Source organism: Giraffa tippelskirchi, chromosome 12 (assembly GCF_054371585.1).
Source record: "Giraffa tippelskirchi isolate mGirTip1 chromosome 12, T2T-mGirTip1v1.2.pri, whole genome shotgun sequence".
NCBI classification, from domain to species: domain Eukaryota; kingdom Metazoa; phylum Chordata; class Mammalia; order Artiodactyla; family Giraffidae; genus Giraffa; species Giraffa tippelskirchi.
The window spans coordinates 761,878-779,144 of NC_137286.1; the positions used below are offsets into that span (position 1 = coordinate 761,878).

The 17,267-nt window shown below is 52.2% G+C and overlaps 1 protein-coding gene across 22 annotated transcripts in view; it reads right to left on the bottom strand.

The window, feature by feature from the left end:
• The window catches only part of PACS2 (phosphofurin acidic cluster sorting protein 2), a 63,267-nt gene that overhangs the window by 32,401 nt on the left and 13,599 nt on the right, over positions 1 to 17,267 (bottom strand). The window lies entirely within an intron of this gene.

Here is a 17,267-nt window from a genome sequence, read left to right on the forward strand (position 1 = left end):
ACTATGGATGGAGGTTCGTGACACTGTACAGGAGGCAGTGATCAAGACGATCCTCAAGAAAAAGAAATGCAAAAAGACAAAACGGTTGTCTGAGGAGCCCTTACAAATAGCTGTGAAAAGAAGAGAGGCTAAAGTCAAAAGAGAAAAGGAAAGATATTCTCATTTGAATGCAGAGTTCCAAAGAATAGCAAGGAGAGATAAGAATGCCTTCCTCAGTGATCAACGCAAAGAAACAGAGGAAAACAATAGAATGGGAAAGACTAGAGATCTCTTCAAGAAAATTAGAGATACCAAGGGAACATCTCATGCAAATATGGGCACAACAAAGGACAGAAACGGCATGGACCTAACAGAAGCAGAAGATATTAAGAAGAGGTGGCAAGAATACACAGAAGAACTATACAAAAAAGAGCTTCACGACCCAGATAATCACGATGGTGTGATCACTCACCTAGAGCCAGAAATCCTGGAATGCGAAGTCAAGTGGGCCTCAGGAAGCATCACCACAAACAAAGCTAGTGGAGGTAATGGAACTCCAGTTGAGCTATTTTAAACCCTAAAAGATGGTGCTGTGAAAGTGCTGCACTCAATACGCCAGCAAATTTGAAAAACTCAGCAGTGGCCACAGGACTGGAAAAGGTCAGTTTTCATTCCAATCCCAAAGAAAGGCAATGCCAAAGAATGCTCAAACTACCACACAATTGCACTCATCTCACATGCTAGCAAAGTCATGCTCAAAAGCCAGGCTTCAACAGTATGTGAACTGTGAACTTCCAGATGTTCAAGCTGGATTCAGAAAAGACAGAGGAACCAGAAATCAAATTACCAACATCCGCTGGATCATCGAAAAAGCAAGTGAGTTCCAGGAAAACATCTACTTCTGCTTTATTGACTACGCCAAAGCCTTTGACTGTGTGGATCACAACAAACTCTGGAAAATTCTTAAAGAGGAGGGAATACCAGACCACCTGACCTGCCTCCTGAGAAATCTGCATGCAGGTCAAGAAGCAACAGTTAGAACTGGACATGGAACAACAGACTGGTTCCAAATAAGGAAAGGAGTACGTCAAGGCTGTGTATTGTCACTCTGCTTATTTAACTTAGATGCAGAGTACATCATGAGAAACGCTGGGCTGGATGAAGCACAAGAGGGAATCAAGATTGCCAGGAGAAATATCAATAACCTCAGATATGCGGATGACACCACCCTTATGGCAGAAAGTGAAGAGGAACTAAAGAGCCTCTTGAATGAAAGTGAAAGAGGAGAGTGAAAAAGTTGGCTTAAACCTCAACATTCAGAAAACTAAGATCATGGCATCCAGTTCCATCACTTCATGGCAAATAGATGGGAAACAGTGAGAAACTTTATTTTTTGGGCTCCAAAATCACTGCAGATGGTGACTGCAGCCATGAAATTAAAAGCTGCTTTGGAAGGAAAGCTATGACCAACCTAGACAGCATATTAAAAACCAGAGACATTATTTTGCCAACAAAGGTCCATCTAGTCAAAGCTATGGTTTTTCCAGTGGTCATGTATGGATGTGAGAGTTGGACTGTAAAGAAAGCTGAGCACCAAAGAACTGACGCTTTTGAACTGTGGTGTTGGAGAAGACTCTGGAGAGTCCCTTGGACTGCAAGGAGATCAAACCAGTCCATCCTAAAGGAAATCAGTCCTGAATATTCATTGGAAGGACTGATTCTGAAGCTGAAGGTCCAATACTTTGGCCACCTGATGAGAAGGGCTGATTCATTGGAAAAGACCCTGATGCTGGGAAAGATTGAAGGTGGGAGGAGAGGGGGATGACAGAGGATGAGATGGTTGGATGGCATCACCGACTCGATGGACATGAGTGTGAGCTAGCTCCAGGAGTTGGTGATGGACAGGGAGGCCTGGCGTGCTGCAGTCCATGGGGTCGCAAAGATTTGGACATGACTGAGCTGAATCTGTGAATCAGGAATAGATGAGAACCCCCTCTAGCTGATAAAGAGCATGCCCAAAGGCCCCCAGCAAACATCACGCTGGACGGTGAGAGGTGGAAGGAATAGTGTCCCCTAAGGTTGGGAGCAAGGCCAAGCCGTATCTTGGGCCACTGCAATTCAGTACAGCACTGAAGGCCTGCCCAGGGCACTAAGGCAAAGGAGACAAAAGGCAGAGGCCCAGGGAAGGACAGAATAAAGCCCTTCCTACTGCAGACAACAGCACCATTTTGCAGAACGTCCCAAGGAATGGAGGAGATTGTGAAACGAGCTCCAAGAACTACTGAGCTTAGCAAGATTGAATGACAACAGTTCAACCGATGAAAGGCAGCCGCAGTTCTGTACACAAGCGACGGACAGCGGAAAGACAGCTTGCATTTACGAAAAAAAAAAAAGAAATACCTAAATCTGATAAAATAAACGCAGGATCTGCATGCTAGGAACTCCCAACTGCTGTCACAACCGCTGCCAGGCTATGGACATTAATTCTCCCCAAACTAGATCTAAGATTTTGATCCAGGTGCAATTCCAATGAAATCCCAGTGCAGCTTTTTTATAATTATTAGTTAACTGACTTTTAAATGTGTATGGGAAGGTAAAGGAACAAAAACAACCAAAATAATGTAGAAAAAGGAAAGCAGAAACAAACAATGGGGCCTAATTAAACTTAAAAGCTTTCGCAGCAAAGGGCACCACAGACAGAGGACAAGCTACGGAACGAGAGGAAATGCTTACCAATGATTCAGCCAAGAAGGGCTTAATTTCCAAAACATATACACAGCTCACACAACTCAGTATCGGAAAACCACCAGTCTGATTAAAAAATGAGCAGAAGATCTGAATAGACATTTCTCCAAGGAAGACATCCAGATAGACAACAGCCACATGAGGAGACTCAACAGCCCCAGCCATCAGGGAAACGCGAGTCTAAACCAGGATGAGGCATCGCCTCACAGCCGTCTGAATGGCCACCATCAGAAAGTCTACAGATAAGAAACGCTGGAGAGGACGTGGAGAAAGGGAGCCCGCCTGCACTGGTGGTGGGAATGTAAGCTGGTGAAGTCACCAAGGAAAACAGAATGGAGGTTCCTCAAAAAGCCAAAAATAGAGCTATCCTATGGGCCATCAAACCCACACCCAGGCATATACTGGTCAGAGACAGAACTACTAACTTGAAAAGATAATGCATCCCAAATTTTCATAGCAGCATTCTTGAGAATTGCCAAGGCATGAAAGCAACATAGGTGGCCATCAGCAGATGAATGGATGAAGAAGACCAGGCACATACGTGTGTGTGTGTGTATGTAAACATATATAAAGAGAAACATTACGAGACCGAAAAAAGAATGGAATTCTGCCATTTACAACATGAGTGGACCTAGAAATAAGTCGGACAGAGAAAAACAAAATACTGCATGTGTCACTTCTATGTGAAATCTAAAAAATAACATCCATGAATGCACATGACAGAACAGAACAGACTCGTAGAACAAACTAGCGGTTACCAGTGGGGAGACGGAAGGGGGAGCGGTTAGGTAGGTGAGGGGATTAAGAGGCACAGACCACCACGCATGAAACAGACAAGTTACATGATGTTCGGTACAGCGGGGAACAGAGCCAGTATCTTACAGCAACTTTAAATGGAGTTTAATCTGTGAACCTACTGAATCGCTAGGCTAAAACTAAAACGATAATGCAAGTCAACTGTACTTCAATGGAAAATATAGTAACTTTGAAAAAGGAAAACAACGTAGTCTGGCATGGCTCCCTCCCTGACACCGAGACTTGCTATAAACAGACAGCCATCAAGACAACGTGCTGCTAGCCAAGGGCAGGCGTGTGCAGCGACAGCGAAAGTCCAATAAACAGGACGGCATCAAAATGTAAACCTCTGCTCTGTGAAAAACCCTCTGAAGGGGACAAGCAGACAAGCTAAGAGTGGCAGAAAGTACTTGCAAATCACATATTCGACAAAGGGTTTTATCCGGAATATATACAGAATTCTCAAATCTCAATAATATGAAAATAGTCCAGTGAAAAGGGGCAAAAGATTTTAACAGACTCTTCACCAAAAAAGACACGTGTCTAATAAACAAGCATGTGAGATGGAGCCCCAACTTATCAGTTGTTGCTGTTTAGTCGCTAAGTTGTGTCTGACTCTTCTGCAACCCCATGGACTATACAGCCCTCCAGGTTCCTCTGTCTGTGGAATTCTCCAGGCAAGAATACTGGGCAATTGTAAAGAATGGAGTGGGTTGCCATTTCCTTCTCCAGCGGATCTTTCCAACCCACGGGTTGAACTCGCATCTCCTGGGTGGCAAGTGGATTCTTTACCCCTGAGCCACCTGGGAAGCCCATTAGTTATCAGGGAAATGCAAATTAAAGTCCGAGTGAGACACCACACCGTTATAGCAGGGAAACAAGATCCAAAGGCCCACTGCGGGGAGTCGGGGAGAGGCGGAGCCGTGACCCAGCAGGTGGAGGGCCTGGAGGCATCGACCCCCAGGACCCCCAACCCCACTGCTGGGAACCCACCCCCAAACTCGGACATGAGCATCACAGCCGCTGAGTTCACGATCGCCCCAAGCTGGAAACCGAGACGCCCCTCAAAGCCACTGGGCCTTCGACCTTGGGGGGCGCCCCTGGGGGCGGGGGACCAGGCACCGCCCGGTGCACTCGAGTGCAGGGACGCGCGCACGCGCACGCACGGCGCAGGAGGGAAGCCGGAGGCGCTGGAGCACAGAGCTCCCGGCCTGCGTCGGCCACGTGTGTGCCCCCCAGGGGAGGCAGGCGGAGGGTGCAGGGCAAAGAGGGGAGTAGGGGCGCCCCGAGGTTCGGTCTGGCTGTTCTGACCTGCCTGAGATGGTGACAGGAGTCAGCGTTTAGACAGAAAAGGCGGCAGGGGTTGAATTATACTGCAGGTATGTTTTTTAAAGTACCTTTTCAAGAGTTAGAAAAACCCAGAAGACCTAGAGGATATAGCGTCCAGTTGCAAACCAAGCACCTTATTTGGGTCATGTTTTCAATAAATGAATCATTAAAAAGCATTTCCCAGCCCTGATCTGGGGGTGGGGGTCTCAGGGTCTCAATCTCTTCCTTTCAGGGCTTTCGTAACTCCTGCTTCTAGAAGCTGACATCCCTCATGCGGTGTGTGGCTGGGGAGGGGGTGAGTCCTGCGTTCAGAGACCACAGCGTGGAGGTGACCCTCCAGAAAGCAGAGCCGGGCACCCACGAGGACGTCTCCTCCTCACAGAACCGGCTCACGGGGCTTGAGCACCGTGGTCTGCAGGGAGCCTGTCTCAGCCCGGGATGGACTCACTTCCTGTGAGGCTCCCAGGTGCCTGTGACACCTGCAGCCATTTGGGATTCTCTGTGTGTGCACGCGTGTATGTGTGTGCATGCGTGTGCATGTGTGCGTATGTGTATGTGTGCATACGTGTGCGCGCGCACACGTGTGTTCCAAGGCACGTTCAAGCTGATGCGATCTGTGCAAACATTAAAAGAATCAAAAGCATCACCTGCACGGAGAGGGAGCCAGACCAACAGAACACATGCTACTTGTTTTTCCTCCCAGGTCAGCTCTGAGCGACAGGCCTGAGGGCCGGATTACAGGGAGCCAAGGATGAGACTTACTGCAGAAGGCTTGGCCCTCGAGGAAATCATGAACCAACACACTGAAAAAATCCCCACAAACAGTGACTCATCACTAACCTAGGACCGATATTCCATAAAGCACTCTGCACTGTAAACAATATGTTCAATAAGGACCCAAAAGGGAGCCCAGCGGGTCTCACAAACAGTCCCGGTAAACAGGAGTCCCTGATCTTTTTGGCACCACACAGTGGTTTCCTGGAAGACCACTTTTTCACGGACTGGGGTGGGGGATGGGTTCAGTCTGACTCAAGCGCATTGTATTTATCGTGAACTTTCTATTATCACATCAGCTCCATCTCGGATCACCAGGCATGAGATCCCGGAGGTTGGGAACTCCTGCTGTAAAACGTGAAAACCCGGTCCTTCCCCGTGAGGCGGGCCTTGCTCACAGCCAGAGTTCCCTTTCCTCTGCCAGCGTGTGCACAGCCAAGCTCCACACCTGACCCAGGGAAGCAACGCTCTGGTCTGTCTTCTAAATCAGAGCGGAACCACAGAGTGATGCCACAAAACCCACACCAACAAAGACGAACAAATGTTCTCCACGGTAGCTGCAGATCTCCTTAGAGAAGTATTCACAAGGCGCTCATAACCACGGAAAACCACTGTGCTCTCCCTACCCACTCACCACCTGGAGGAAGGGTCTCCTCCCAGGAGACTGCCAGCTGTCCCCTGGATAACAGAACCCCCCCCCGTCAGCTGGCCAGAGACCTTGGTCCTGCCTCGGGCAGGTGGGCAAGGCCCCAGGGCACTAGGGGCCACGGGATCACGTTCCAGGTGGCAAGCCCCTTGCTCGCTGTCTCCCACGAGATGCAACAGCAGGACCCAAGCAACCACACGCCCAGGACGGCAGAGGGGCAGCCAGCCCTGGCCCAGCCATGAGCACGGCGCGGGTAGCTCTGCCCCCCGACTCTGTCAGAGATGTCAGCTCTGCCCCGCCAGGCAGGTCCCAGTCTCACACCATCTGCACGGACGAGGCAGCCCAGTCACGTCTCTCAGGCACGTTGACTGCCCTGCCTGTGCCCTTGCATCTTGACCTCCCTCCTCAGCTCTCATCTGGAGAGCTGTGCTCACGTGACTCGCATGCACCTCCCACACCTGTTGTGGACTTGCTCGCTGCAGGGGCACACGGTGTCTTGACCCCCCATGCCCGTGATGGCCGTTCAGGCTGCTGCAGTGAGCGGAACCCGCCCTGGCCGTGCCTTCACCTGCCACCCAGCACCTTCAGCCTGCGAGGGGCTGCTGGGTCTGCTCTGGGCACTCAGAACCTGGGTGGCTTTGTCAAACCGTTCTCCCAAGCTGTGGGGTTAACGTGCCCTCCTGGAGGCCCAGGGTGGGGTGGGGCATGGTCCGTGTCCTTGGGCAGCTCAGACATGACATCTGCTTCCCACGGTCCTGGAGACTGGAGGTCCGGGTGCAGGGGGGGCTGCTCTCTGGTCATAAGAGGACGACTGCTCAGGCTGCGCCCCTCGGCTGCCCCATCACGGCCTCGTCTTGGGGCCTCTCGTCTACACACCCCCCATCCCCGGCGTCTCTGCACATCCAGACCTCCTTGTTTTAACAACACTGGTCCTTAAAAGTGGGGTGGGGCCCGCCCCAGGGCTTCGTCTGAACCCAAAAGTCTCTTGGAAGGCCTGTCTCCAAAGACAGTCACATCCTGACGTCCAGGGAGAGTGAGGAATTCAATGTGTGAACTGGGATGGGCTGGGGGGGACACAGCCCAGACTCGAACACTGACCACTCCCCGGATGAACAGAATCTCCAGATCCAGGGGTTCTCGCGCTGGTTTCCTTGGGTTTTGCCCTGGCTCCCAGGGAGGCTGCAAGACTTCGTGGGTGTCTGTTGCCGTGAGTGACCCCACAATCTTGCTCATTTTCCTACTGGGCTGGCGTCTTCTCACTATGCCTCATTTATTCCAAGTGCAATCACGGGCTGGCGTGCATCACACCCGTCATCTCCTAGCTGGAGGCCATCATTCGAGTGGGTTTCTAGGACATGTTCATTTAAATGTCTTATGATTTATGTTTCTTGGACACTATATTCTTCAAGTTCACACTGCTCCTCCCCTCATTTTTTTTTTTTTTTACTCTTTTCACTGAGGTCATTAATCAACATGGAGCTGTTCTGTGTATGATGTGAGGTCGGGACCTGATTTTATTATTTTCTCTATGGATGCTCACCTACCCCCAACCAGTTCTTCAAGAGCAAATCCCTTCCTTACGGATTAAAGGCTGTCTCTGAAGATGCGTGTGTTTCTGTGTCTTTCTCTGTGTTCCAAGGGTCAATCTGTCTGTATTTCTCCCAACCGCATATTGTTTTAATGAGTATAGCTTATTTAAACATGTTATCTGCTAAGCAAGACACTTCCTAAATACAAACACACCTCCTTTTTCTTTCAAGTTGCTGGTCTGCTTCAGATAAACTTCATAATTTGCCAAGTTCAAGTCCTTCGTGGAATTTTATAAAACTGAAATAATTTAGGGGGACCGGTGTCTCCAGGTCGTCACGGAGCCTCGCCACCCCCTCGCTTAGGTGCCTTACGTCCTCGAGTGAGTGGTCGCCCTTTCTCTGGTGAAAGTTGTGAATGCCTTTTGTCCAACTTATTCATGGATAAGCTACTGCTGCTTTTATGAATAACAGTTTTTCTTATTTTCAAATTGAAACACTTTAGCTATTTCAGCACTATTGATTCTGTCTGTTGATCTTGTATCAGTCAACCTTCCAGAACTGTCACTGGGCCAAACACCTTCAGTTCAGCTCAGTTCAGTCGCTCAGTCGTGTCTGACTCTTCGTGACCCCATGAATCGCAGCACGCCAGGCCTCCCTGTCCATCACCAACTCCCGGAGTTTATCCAAACATATGTCCATCGAGTCAGTGATGCCATCCAGCCATCTCATCCTCTGTCATCCCCTCCTCCTCCTGCCCCCAGCCCTTCCCAGCATGAGGGTCTTTTCCAATGAGTCAACTCTTCGCATGAGGTGGCCAAAGTATTGGAGTTTCAGCTTCAACATCAGTCCTTCCAATGAACACCCAGGACTGATCTCCTTTAGGATGGACTGGTCGGATTTTGCAGTCCAAGGGACTCTCAAGAGTCTTCTCCAACACCACAGTTCAAAAGCACCAATTCTTCGGTGCTCAGCTTTCTTCACCGTCCAACTCTCACATCCATACATGACCACTGGAAAAACCATAGCCTTGACTAGACGCACCTTTGTTGGCAAAGTAATGTCTCTGCTTTTTAATATGTTGTCTAGGTTGGTCATAACTTTCCTTCCAAGGAGTAAGCGTCTTTTAATTTCATGGCTGCAATCACCATCTGCAGTGATTTTGGAGCCCAAAAAAATAAAGTCTGACACTGTTTCCCCATCTATTTCCCATGAAGTGATGGGACCGGATGCCATGATCTTAGTTTTCTGAATGTTGAGCTGTAAGCCAACTTTTTCACTCTCCTCTTTCACTTTCAAGAGGCTCTTTAGTTCTTCTTCACTTTCTGCCATAAGGGTGGTGTCATCTGCGTATCTGAGGTTATTAATATTTCTCCCGGCAATCTTGATTCCAGCTTGTGCTTCTTCCAGCCCAGCATTTCTCATGATGTACTCTGCATATAAGTTAAATAAGCAGAGTGACAATATACAGCCTTGACGTACTCCTTTCCCTATTTGGAACCAGTATGTTGTTCCATGTCCAGTTCTAACTGTTGCTTCCTGACCTGCATACAAGTTTCTCAAGAGGCAGGTCAGGTGGTCTGGTATTCCCATCTCTTTAAGAATTTTCCAGAGTTTATTGTGACCCACACAGTCAAAGGCTTTGGCATAGTCAATAAAGCAGAGGTAGTCTATGGGGTCGCACAGAGTCAGACACGACTGAAGCGACTTAGCAGCAGCAGCAGTTTTCCTGGAACTCTCTTGCTTTTTTGATGATCCAGCGGATGTTGGCAATTTGATCTCTGGTTCCTCTGCTTTTTCTAAAACCAGCTTGAACATCTAGAAGTTCACTGTTCACGTATTGCTGAAGCCTGGCTTGGAGAATCTTGAGCACTACTTTGCTAGCGTGTGAGATGAGTGCAATTATGTGGTAGTTTGAGCATTCTTTGGCATTGCCTTTCTTTGGGATTGGAATGAAAACTGACCTTTTCCACTTCTGTGGCCACTGCTGAGTTTTTCAAATTTGCTGGCATATCAAGTGCAGCACTTTCACAGCATCATCTTTGAGGATCTGAAATAGCTCAACTGGAATTCCACCACCTCCACTAGCTTTGTTCGTAGTGATGCTTTCTAAGAACCACTTGACTTCACATTCCAGGATGTCCGGCTCTAGGTGCGTGATAACACCATCATGATTATCTGGGTCGTGAAGATCTTTTTTGTACAGTTCTTCTGTGTATTCTTGCCACCTCTTCTTAATATCTTCCGCTTCTGTTAGGTCCATACCATTTCTGTCCTTTATCGAGCCCATCTTTGCATGAAATGTTTCCCTTGGTATCGCTAATTTTCTTGAAGAGATCTCTAGTCTTTCCCAATCTGTTGTTTTCCTCTATGTTGTTTGCCTCTATTTCTTTGCAGTGATCACTGAGGAAGGCTTTCTTATCTCTCCTTGCTATTCTTTGGAACTCTGCATTCAAATGGGTATATCTTTCCTTTTCTCCTTTGCTACAGGCTCTTATATTGTCCATTTGAACAACGCCATTGCAAATAGCAATTTTGTTTCTTTCAACCCAATCCAATCTGCTTTTCATGTCTCATTGTATTGTCCAGTACCTCAAGGATAACAGTTACCTTCCTTCTTGCTTTTACAGATATTTCTAGTATTTAAGAATGATGAGTGTACAGTAGTCAAGTCCAGTAACCTTTCTGCAATGATGGAAATGTTCTACAAATGCATTGTTTAATGTGGTAGTCAGTGGTCACCACTTGAAATACGGTTGGCGCAAGTACAGAACTGAATTATACATTTTAATGTGGGTGCACGGATTAATGAACAGCCAAATGTAAGCTTATATATTAGAATTAGTGCAAGTCTGCAGATTTTTAGTAGGTAGCCTATAACAAGCGTTAGTCACTCAGTAATGCCTGACTCTTTGTGACCCCATGGACTATATAGCCTGCCAGGCCCCTTAGTCCATGGAATTCTCTAGGCAATACTAGAATGGGCTGCTATTCCCTCCTCCAGGGGATCTTCCCAACCGAGGGATTGAACCTGGGTCTCCTGCCTTGCAGGCAGATTCTTTTCCATCTAAGCTACCCGGGATGCCTGTAACAAGTTAAAATCCCCGTCTACTTCTATACTCCTAATGTGCGCGTGTGTGCATGCTCTTTCGTGACCGACTCTTTGCAACCCCATGGACTGTATGTGAGCCTGCCAGGCTCCTCTGTTCGTGGGATTCTCCAGGCGAAAATACTGGAGTGGGTTGCTCTTTCCTCCTCCAGGAGATCTTCCCAACCTAGGGATCAAATCCGGGTCTCTTGAGTCTCCTGCATTGGCAGGTGGATTCTTGACCACTAGCACCACCTGGGAAGTCCATAGCCCTAATAACGTCTCTTAAATTCCATCAAATGCTTTTTCTGGATATATCATATGAATTTTCTCTTCACTCTGAATGTGATAAAAATAACTAGTAGTCTAAGGTTAAATAAATCATTCACATATTCCTGAGATAATTTCTATTTCATGAGATACTTTTGCCTTTTTTTATCTTGTAGGGATTTTTTTTTCCCTGTCATTTTCTTTACGGTTTTCACATCTATGTCCATGAGGTCTCCCTACTCTTGCGTTTCCCCTGGGAGTTTCCATGATTCTACTGGGCTCATAAAATGGACGGTGTCACCTCTTTTTAAACATCTTTTCAATCTCTGGAACACTTCATAAGTGATAGGACTTAATTCTTGGAAGATTTGGTAAAATTTATAAATAAAACCATCTGGTGCTCTCTGGAGAAGAAAAGGATTTTAATATAACTGGTCTCTACACATTTTCTAGTTTACTAAGCCAGTTACTAAGTAATTCATATTCTTTGTAGAAAAACATCCTACTTGTTTTTCATATTTACTGACAATGCATATAGTGTTGTTCAACTTTACCGACATCATTTCATTCCAGAATTGTTTATGTGTGTGCTTTCTCTTTTCATCACTTTTGCCAAAGTTTGCTATATTACCAGTCTCTCCAAGCAGTCAACTTCTGGCTTTTGTTAATATTTAATGTTGTTTTTATTTCATTAAGTTTTGGTCCTTGTACCTCCATTCCTGTTTTCATCCTAAGCTTTGCCCTGATCTTTACACAACTGGAGCTGGGTGCTCGCATGGTGGAAGGCTTAGTCCCTTACTCTCTAATACCTACACTTAAAACGAGGCATCTCAGTGTTTAGAGTCAACACCCACACGCGACACCAACTCGTGACAGCACAGGGCCATCCGCCATCCTTCACACACGGCAGCCACCCTGCCACGCTGGGGTCCCCAACACCCGCCCGGCACTCTGATTGCACAATCCCCCACAGACGTGCTCTGAGGCTGCCCACCCCCAGGCCCCTCCCTGGCCCGCCTGGCCCGGGCCCCTCCTCATCCAGAGGGTCCCAAAAAGGGCTGCCCCTTCTTCTGAGAGTGGATGCACAGCGACGACCTGTTCTGCTCCGTCTTTCTGCGTTTGGTGGGCTCACAGCTGGTTGATGGACAGTGTACTTGCCCCTTCCTGCAGCAGCTCACTGGGCCGTCCAGCTGCCAGGCTTTGCTCGGTGTTGAGGGAACCGCTGTGTCTGGGGTGCTTAGCTCCTCAGTCGTGTCTGACTCATTCTGACCCCATGAACTGTAGCCCACCAAGCTCCTCTGTCCATGGGGATTCTCCAGACAAGAATACTGGAATGGGGTGTCATGCCCTCCTCCAGGGGATTGTCCCAACCCAGGGAGCGAACCCAGGTCTGGCATTGCAGGTAGATTCTTTACCGTCTGAGCCAGCAGGGCCCACCTTAAAGACGGGTGTGGAAGACACCTCTGACCACGAGAAGGGGATGCCGTGATAAGCGTCAAAAGGCCCCCGACACATACTCCAACCCCAGGGTCTTTATTTCCTGCTGTGCAGGCAGAGTTGAGCCTGCAGCACCACCGCCAGCATGGAGGAACCCAGGGACGACACCTGTCTCTGGCCACTTGCAAAGCAGAAACCAAGGAGTGTACGCAGGAGTCAGCTGTGAGTCAGCAGAGTTGCAGCACTGCCCACAGCTCAGGACACCTGGACAGGCTGGGCTCCAATTGGGCTGAAGGCAGTGCAACCCCCTCAGAGCACCTCCTGCCACCAAACGGGTCCCAGGAGGCAGTGCCGAGCCCCTGACCCTGGGGGTCTCTGTCCCTCCAGGCAACACTTGGGGCTCAGGTTTCCGTGTGCCCTCAGCGCAGCGGGCCCCGAGGAGTGCGTTCTCACAGAATGGGGCTCCTAGGCTGCTGCTCAGTGCCCATCCAGCTGGAGGGCAGGCAGGCCTCCTGGGGCTGGCCCACACCCGGCTAGTGTGCCGGAGGGAATCGTCCGTGCCCAGGACAAGGGCCTGCCTGGGCGCTGGACAGAGTCCAGAGGAAGAGGGAGGTGCCAGTGGAGAGGGAGTGGAGGGAGAGAGAAGAGAAAGGGACCGGGGAGGGGGCACCCTGGGGGAGGTCAGCCGTGTCCTCTCTGGAGCTGACTCGAGGAGGACTCACGGGGGCCCTGGCACACAGTGTGCTGGGCCTGGGCCTAGAGCTCGGGTCACTAAGCTCGGGGTCGGGGTCAGGGTGCATCGACGCCAGGCCCTGCAGGGACAGAAGGCAGCAGTCACTCTGAGCTCGGGGTCGGGGTCAGGGTGCGTCCACCTCTCTCTACTGTGCTAAAATGTATGTAATGTGAAATTTACCACCTTCAAGTGACCGGCCCCACTGCTTCAGGCACGTGCACCGCGATGCCCCCGTCACCACCCTGCGCCTCCTTCCATTTGTGAGACTGAAACCTCGTCCCCACTCCACACTCGCTCCCCGCCCCCCAGCCCCCCCATTCTGCTTCCCATCTACAAATCCGACTGCGCTAAGGACCTCAAGAGGGCCGCACACAACCGGCCTCCGTGACTGGCCCATGTCACTCAGCACATTCACCCATGCTGTGGCTTCTATCAGGTTTGCGTTCCTTTTCAAGACCGGGTCACTGTCAGCTCGAGGACTGAGCGTGTGGCCGGGTCACTGTCAGCTCGTGGACTGAGCGTGTGGCCGGGTCACTGTCAGCTCGTGGACTGAGCGTGTGGCCGGGTCACTGTCAGCTCGTGGACTGAGCGTGTGGCCGGGTCACTGTCAGCTCGTGGACTGAGTGCGTGGCCAGGTCAGTGTCCCCATGTGCACTTGGCGTCTTTGCTTGTACCTTCACACAGCAACACACCCTGGGTGGCTGTCAGGTCTCAGCTCCTGTGACCTGTGCTGCGAGGAACCCAGGGAGGGAGCACTCGAGAACACACTACTTTCAGTTCCCTCAGAACCTTCACCCCAACGTGGGACAGAGGGGCTGGGGGCCATTCTGCCCACCAACTTCCACAGAAGATGTACCTTGGCCCAGGCCAAGGAAAGCGCCTGACACACCTAGGTCCCTGGAGGACAGGGGCCAGGCGCCCAACCCAGGGGCTGCCCTGCTCTTTGGGACACTGACCCTTCCTGAGATCGGAAACGTGGACGTTACCGTGAGCAGAGACGGATGATGGCCATGAGACGCGGTGCGATGCCAACGGCGGACAAAGGACTGATGTCCCGGTACAAAGGCGCCCACAGAAGAGCCGCCGGGGGACAATCGGCCCACAGAGGAGGGCAATGGCGCCCAGGCGGCTCTGGGGGGGCAGGGCCCCCGCCCGCAGCACCCCGCCTCCAGGGCCAGCTGGGCCAGCGCTCGCTGCCCTGCCCACTGCCCTGGTGTTCAGGCAGAAAAGCTGGAGCTCCACAGAAAGTGACGAGAGCTCAGCAGACAAGCCCCAGCCACCAGGGACCCCTCCCAGTGGGATTTGGGGGCGACCTGGCGGAGAGCAAGCTGGGGCGTCACGACGCTAAGTAAGGGGGCGCTGCCCACTAGCGAGGGGCTGTCTCCCAAGGTGCCTGCCCCACACCCGAGCCCGGTACCCTGTCCGCCTGCCTGCCTGGTCTCCTTGGGTCCAGAACCGTCCCGGTACCCTCGTTACACTCTCTCTGCTGTAGTGAAACATGTACGATGTGCAATTGGCCAGGTTAACCACAACCACGGGCACAAGCCAGTGGCACGCAGCACGCTCCCGGTGCTGCGCAACCATCGCCTCTAATTCCAGGACCGCATCATCAGCCCAGGGTCCCTGCCCTTCCCCACCACCCCGACGGTGCAGTGGCGGCAGGTGTCTCCTGGTGGCCGTGCCTGGTCTGACGTTCTGTACCAGGGGTCTCACAAGTGGCCTTAGGGGCCAGCTCCTCCGCCGGGCAGCACGCCCTGCATTCACCCACCTGGCAAGTGTCAGGATAGCACTTGGCCGTCTGGGCAGCCGCCATGAACACGTGTGCAAGTGTGGCTCCAGCCCAGTTCCTCCTCTCAAAGAGGGATCTCCTGGCTACGTGGGGACGCTGCATCAGGCTTTTTTTTAGTTTCTGGCTGAGCTGGGTCTTCACTGCAGAGTGTGCGCTCCATAGCTGCAGAGGGCAGGCTTAGTTGTCTCGTGGCATCCGCTGTTCAGTCGCTCAGTCAGGTCTGACTCTTGCGATTCCATGGACTGCAGCACGCCAGGCTTCCCTGTCCTTCATCGTCTCCCAGAGTTTCCTCACATTCATGTCCATGTCCGTCGAGTCGGTGATGCCATCCAACCATCTCATCCTCTGTCGTCCCCTTCTTCTCCTGCTCTCAATCTTTCCCAGCATCACGGTCTTTTCAAATGAGTCAATTCTTCTCATCAAGTGGCCAAAGTATTGGAGCTTCAGCATCAGTCCTTCCAATGAATATTCAGGATTGATTTCCTTTAGAATGGACTGGCTGGATCTCCTTGCAGTCCAAGGGACTCTCCTGAGTCTTCACAGGCTTCGTTGCATGTGGGACATTAGTTCTCTGAACAGGGATCAAACCTGTGACTCATGCTCTGGAAGGTGGATTCTTAACCACTGGACCCTGCATCAGGCTCTGAAAGGCTGCAGGCTGTCTCCCAGAGAGGCTGCCCCACCTCATCCTTCCAGCAGCGCTCGGCTTTGGCGCAAGGCAGACCATGTGGGTCCCGAGGGCTGTCGAGTCCAGCCCCCACAGCCCACGCGCAGCCCATGAAGGACAAGGACAGTGCTTCCTGGGCTTCCGAGAAACGCCGGTGCCGGGCTGGCCTCCCAGGAGGACTCGGCCTCTTCCGTTTCCTGCAGGCACCCAGACAACAGCAGTGAGACCACAGCCACCTGGGGGGCTACCTCTGTGGCCCCCAATAGACTGTACGTTGGTGGGAGAGAAAACTAAGGGGCCTTTCGTCCCCAGAGGCTGAGCCTGTCTGCACAGTTGCTGTCTGCCCCAGCGGGAGCTGGGGCCTTGTGGCGGCCGGTGGCCCCCAAGCCCGGCCTGAGCCCCGGGGATGCGCTAGCCGGGGGCAGGACAGGGTGGGGCGGGCAGACCCACAGGCAGCACCCTGGGGGCTCAGGCTGCAGGCGCACAAAGCTCGGCCAGGGCGGCTGGGGTGCCGTGGGTGCCCCCAGGCGCTCGCTTTCAGGACAGTGGGGGGGGGGGGCTGGGCAAGGAGGCTCAGGCAGTGTCCGGCTCCCTCCACACCGTGCACCGGTCGCCTGCTCCAGCCAGAGGTGGCTGCAAGCTCCAGCCGGCCCAGGTCAGCTGTCTCCAGTGTCCGGGCCTTAGGACGCAGCTACTTCCTGCTAATCAGGAGAGGTCAGAGGTGCCTTCTGTGCTTCCCTGCCTGCCGGCGTGGGGCTGGGATGGCCCTGCAGGAAGTGAGGGGCAGGCGGGCGCCTCGGCACCAAGGCCCCGCTTGCTGCCGCAGCATAGGCCGCCCCCACGGGGGCCGGGGCACCGGGCGGTGGGCGTAGTCAGAGGCCAGCACGGCCAGGCACAGGAGGAGCTGGCCGTGGGGGGACGGCCCGGACAGGCATGGGTGCCCAGAGAGAGCACCCATGTCCCCAACAGGGAGGCCCCCGAGGGTCTAAGTAGACACCGGAATGCCATCTCAACACAGGGTCTGCACCCAGTGAGGGACAAGGCCGTCAGGACCTCTCCTCGGGCCATGATGACCAGAGGCCCAGGGGTGAGGGCCTCCCTCACCGACCGCCAGAGGGGACCCCACGCCGTCCTGGGCGTGAGGGCGAAGAGCCCGCGCCCAGCACGTTCCTCCAGGCAAGGGGCTTTACTCGGTGGGACGGCACAGTCAGCAAAGGAGATGGGGCGCGGAGGCCAGCCGGTCCCGTCCAGGCAGGAAGCTGCACCAGGTGACTCACGTTGGCTGAAGCCAAAGGCCGCCTCCAGCTTGGTGCTCAGAACCTGCCCGTCTCGTACCGGGGCCGAGACCTCCCATAGCAGGGCGGGGGGTGGGGGTGCCGCGTCCCAGCCCCTTCAGTGTCCGCTTCCCCAAGGGATCAGAGAGACGGCCTTGGGCTTCCCCGCCATCCAGGCACTTCCCAGGCCACCCCAACGAGGAGCCACAGCCAGC